A 5,635-nucleotide genomic window follows, 5' to 3' on the forward strand; every position below is an offset into this window, starting at 1 on the left:
GCCCATACTCCCAACTCTTTGGGAGGCCGAGGCAGGCGGATCACTTGAGGTCAGGAGTTTGAGACCAGCCTGGCCAACATGGTGAAACCCCATCTGTACTAAAAATACAAAAATTAGCTGGGCATGGTGGCACATGCCACCACAGTTACTTGGGAGGCTGAGGCAAAAGAACTGCTTGAACCCGGGAGGTGGAGGTTGCAGTGAGTAGAGATCATGCCACTGCACTCCAGTCTGGGTGACGGAGCAAGACTCTGTCTCAAAAAAAATAATTAAAACAAAAAAGTTGTTCTTATTAAAAGTAAATGGTCTAGGCCAGGTGCAGTGACTCACACGTGTAGGTGAGGCCAAGGCGGGAGGATCACCTGAGATCAGGAGTTCCAGCCTGGGCAATATCATGAGACCTCATCTCTAAAAAAATAATAATAATAAACAAAACTAGCCAGGTGTGGTGGCACTCATCTGTGGTTCCAGCCACTCAGGAGGCTGAGGTGGGAAGATTGCTTGAGCTCTGAGATGGAGGCTGCAATAAGCCATGATCATGACACTGCACTCCTGCCTGGGCATCGGAGTGAGGCCTCATCTCTAAAAAACAAAAACAAAACAAAAGAAAAAGTAAATGGTCTAAATCATCCAATTAAAAGGCAAGGATTGTCAGACTACATTAAAAAGCAAGACTTAATGTGCTTTCTAGAATAAACTCACTTGAAAAATAAAGACACAGATATCCTAAAAGAAAATGAATTTTAAAAAGATTTGCCATGGAAACACTAATTAATAAGCTGGAATGACTACATTAATATAAGGCAAAGTGAGCCAGGCACAGTGGCTAATGCCTGTAATTTCAGCACTTTCGGAGGCCGAGGCAGGCGGATCAGAAGGTCAGGAGTTTGAGACCAGCCTGACCAGTGTGGCGAAACCTCGCCTTTACTAAAGATACAAAAATTAGCTGGGCATGGTGGCATGGGCCTGTACTCCCAGCTACTTGGGAGGCTGAGGCAGGAGAATCACTTGAACCTGGGAGGCGGAGGTTGCAGTGAGCCAAGGTTGCGCCATTGCAGTCCAGCCTGGGCAACAGAGCAAGACTCCATCCCCCCACCCCCAAAAAAAAAGAAAAGAAAAAGGAAAAAATATATATATATATGGCAAAGTAGACCTCAAAACAAGGAATATTACCAGGGATAAAGGGGGATATTTCATGATGATAAGCAATCAGTTGATCAAGAGGACGTATCTTATGTGTATGAATCCTATGAATCCCTGTGTATGAATCTAATAATCAAGCCTCAAAGTGCCTACCAATATGAATCATTTAATATCACTCTGAATGTCGGCCAATATCAGCAGATGAGAAAAAGAAACAACAGACATAGATATTAGAAAAAGGTGATAAAAAGGTATACCTTGAAACCCAAAGAAATTGACTGAAAAGCTAGTAGAAATGATGACAAAAATTTAAGATGGCAGAGTATACAATTGATATTAAAAATTTATGACTTTCCGGCCAGGGGCGATGGCTCACGCCTGTAATCCCAACACTTTGGGAGGCTGAGGTGGGCGGATCAAGAGGTCAGGAGATCGAGACCATCCTGGCCAACATAGTGAAACTCCATCTCTACTAAAAATACAAAAATTAGCTGGCTTGGTGGCACGTGCCTGTAATCCCAGTTACTCAGAAGGCTGAGGCAGGAGAATAGCTTGAACCAGGGAGTCAGAGGTTGCAGTGAGCCGAGATTGCACCACTGCACTCCACCCTGGTGACAGAGCAAGACTCTGTCAAAAAAAAAAAAAAAAATTATGACTTTCCTATGAATAAAAATAATTATAAAGTATAATGAAAGAAAAAATCCAAACTAAAATATCAAGAGTAAGATTAAATTCCAAGTTATAAACTTAATAGGAAAAATGAAAGACCTATTGATATTTGAGGGAAAAAACTGGAAAATTCTAGTGAAGGACATAAAAGACAAAATATACCTCAAATGGCTAGGGAAAGAACAGTTCAATAGTGCAATTATATTAATTCATTCTGAAATAATCTTTATACCCAATCCAATTCCAATTAAAATATAAGAATGATTTTTCAAAGGGAATTTATTAAATGCTACCACAATTCATCAGGAAAAATAAACATTGGTGAATAATAGGAAAGTTCCGGGAAAAAAAAGAGTTATGGGACCAGGGGAGGCGGGATGTAAAAATATGAAAACAATTTTTAAAGTTTAGTACTGAGTCTGTAGTCCCAGGACTCTGGGAGGCGAAGCAGGTAGATCACTTGAGCCCAGGAGTTCAAGACCAGCCTGGGCAACATGGCAAAACTCCATCTCTACAAAAAATGCAAAAATTAACTGGGTGTAGTGGTGCTCACCTGTAGTCCCAGATGCTCAGGAGGCTGAAGCAGAATTGCTTGAACCCGGGAGGTTGAGGCTGCAGTGAGCCATGATCGCGCCACTGCACTTAAGCCTGGGGTGACACAGCAAGACCCTGTCTCAAAAAAAAAAAAAATTAATTAATAAAGTTTAGTACTAAAGAGGCAATCAACAGCTAGACAAATAGAACAGAACTGAAAGAACAGAAATAGTCCTCATGTATATTGTCTTTTAATATTTGAGAAAGGTGACATTTAAGTGGAAGGAGAGGAATTTTTTTTCTTTTTTTTTTAATGTGGGGACAGGCCAGGGAAGTGGCTCACACCTGTAATCACAGCACTTTGGGAGGCTGAGGCGGGAGGATCTCTTGAGCTCAGGAATTCAAGACTAGCTTGGGCAACATAGCAAGACCTAGTCTCTACTAAAAATTAAAAAATTCTAAAAAGATTGATGCATGTGCAAGTAGACTCAGCTGCTCAGGAGGCTGAGGTGGGAGGATCGCTTGAGCCCAGGAGATAAGAGGCTGCAGTGAGCCGTGATCATGCCACTGCACTCCAGCCTGGGCATCAGAGCAAGACCCTGTCTCAAAATAAAATAAAGTATGGCGACAATTACAACTAGCTACTCTTTATGAAAAAAAAAAAAAAGAGAGAGAGAGAGAAAAGGCTGGGTGCAGTGGTTCATGCCTGTAATCCCAGCACTTTGGGAGGCAGAGGCGGGCAGATCACCTTCCGTCCTCCGCAAGATTATAAAAATAAATCTACGGAGAAAGTATTTTTATGTGAGAAGTGAGGTAGGGATCCAGCTTTGCTTCGCTTTTGTTTTGAGACAGAGTCTCGCTCTGATGCCAGGCTGGAGTGCAGTGGCGCGCTCTCCGTTCACTGAAAGCTCCGCCTCCCAATTCACGCCATTCTCTTGCCTCAGCCTCCGGAGTAGCTGGGACTACAGGCGCCCGCCACCACGCCCAGCTAATTTTTTGTATTGAGATGGGGTTCCACTGTGTTAGCCAGGATGGTCTCAATCTCCTGACCTCGTGATCCGCCCCCCTCAGCCTCCCAAAGTGCTGGGATTACAGGTGTGAGCTACCGTGCCAAGCCTAATTTTTGTATTTTTAGTAGAGAAGGGGTTTCACCAAGTTGACCAGGATGGTCTCGATCTCTTGACCTCGTGATCCGTCAGCTTCGGCCTCCCAAAGTGCTGGAATTACAGGTGTGAGCCACCACGCCCCGCCGCAGTGAGGGAAACATTTCTAAGTAAATTCCAAGTCCAAATCTACAAAGAAAAAGGTGGATATGTCTGACTAAAAAAAGGGTAAACATTTTATAGGTAAAAATATTATTTGCAACATATGATATCATATGCAATATGATAAATTCCTCAATTTAAAAGAGTTTACACAAATAAATGAGAAAAGATGAAAAAATTTAAAACAGTCAAAGAAAATAGTCTAATACCAAAAAAATATAGCCAATAAACACAAAACTGATGCTTGATCTCCCATTTTTAAAAAAAAGGAAAAAAACATCCAAAAGATGCACAACCTCAGTCATAATCAAATAATTCTAAGCCAAAATAGGAAGTGATGTCCCTTGTCACCTATTAAGACAAAAATGTTTATGTCTGTTGACATCCAGTGCTGTCAGGGATGTGGTGAATAAAAAACATTTACACATTTGGAAGGAATATTATTTGGTGCGAACTTTCTGGGACATGATCTGGTAACGTTTGTTAAAATATTATTTGTACATGTCCTTTAGTCCAGAGGATATTTGGGCAAGCAGAATGGAAGAAAAGATAAGCAGAGAGAGATGTCTGAGTGAATGAGAGCTTGGAGCGGGAGTGCTGGGAGATGCTGCATCCTAGGACAGGGCAGGTGCAGCGTGGGCAGAGTTGGACCAGATGGCCGGAAGCCCACGGCAGAAGTCGCCTCACCCAGCCAGGGCTCGGTCAAGGTGCTCGTTTAGAGCAGCTGCAGAGGAAACAGCAAGATGAGCTCAATGCCAGAGGAATGAATGACTTCGGGTCCATCTGAACAGGGAGAAGAGAGTTTACCAAGCATGCTCTGGAAAAAAAAAAAGAATGCCAACGATCCTTGAAGAGGTGACAGAGAGAATCTGCTTCAGGCTACAGGTGTGCATTGTCATTGCATTTGGCTTTCAGCCCAGACACCATAGGAAACCAGAAATAATTCCAAGAGGAGCAATGGGCTGGGGCCCAGGCATGAAGCAAGAGGGCAAGTCAGAAGAGAGTGGAGAAAGGGCAGGCTCAGCTCCATTTACTTCTCAATGAGAAGGGAAATTACTGTACTGGGGTTTTGGGGTTTTTTTGTTTTGTTTTTTTTTTTTGAGATTTTTTATAACTTTTCCTGCTGTTCGTGGCTTTTGTTACCTATTTCTCTTATTTTTATTTTTATTTTTTGAGACAGAGTCTTGCTCTGTTACCCAGGCTGGAGTGCAATGGTGTGATCTCGGCTCATTGCAACCTCCGCCTCCTGAGTTCAAGCTATCTTCCAGCCTCAGTCTCCCAAGTTGCTGGGACTACAGGCATGCGCCACCATTCCCAGCCAGTCCTAGAATTCTTATGTTGTTCTTTTTTCAAATCTGCTGTCACTTTTTATTCTTTCCAGTTCCCTGCCAAAAATGTCAAGCTTGACTTTTACTTCCTTGAGCACAGTAAGAACAGTTGTGTTAAGGCTGATCCTGCTTTTTACAGTATATGGAGTCCCCACGGGTCTGTTTCGTTGTCTCTGCATATTATTGCTTATTGAGTCTTCTCATAGATTTGGTTATCTTTGATTACATATTAGATGGTATTTGAAAAAACTGTTTGTAAAAATGATCAGCTTAGGCTGATGCTATTTTCCTCCAGAAAGGATTTTTCTCTGTGATACCTTTAAGGTACCCGAGGGTAGGGATGGGGAAGGTGCTGCCAGACAAGAACCACTTTTAATTCAAGTTCAGAGCTTGAAGTTTCCGGGGGCACCTAAATGACAGAAAGTTGGGTGGAAGTCCACGGTGGTCTGGTTTGTACAGCCTTTTGGGGTCCCAGCCTAATGTGACCAAAAATATGCCAGATTCCATTCACCGCCCCCAGAGGGCCCTAGACTCCTAGTTCATCCTCTCAGCTGCTACTTTAGAATCAGTAAATGTCCACAGGGAAAGCAAGCACATATGCTGAGTTTATCTTTCTGGCTTCCTGTCCACTTGCATGCAGACTTACGCCTGGGAACCCCCATGCTCTTTTTAGCTTTTTTTTTTTTTTTTTTTTTT

This window comes from Mandrillus leucophaeus, unplaced genomic scaffold, assembly GCF_000951045.1.
Source record: "Mandrillus leucophaeus isolate KB7577 unplaced genomic scaffold, Mleu.le_1.0 Scaffold290, whole genome shotgun sequence".
Classification (NCBI taxonomy): domain Eukaryota; kingdom Metazoa; phylum Chordata; class Mammalia; order Primates; family Cercopithecidae; genus Mandrillus; species Mandrillus leucophaeus.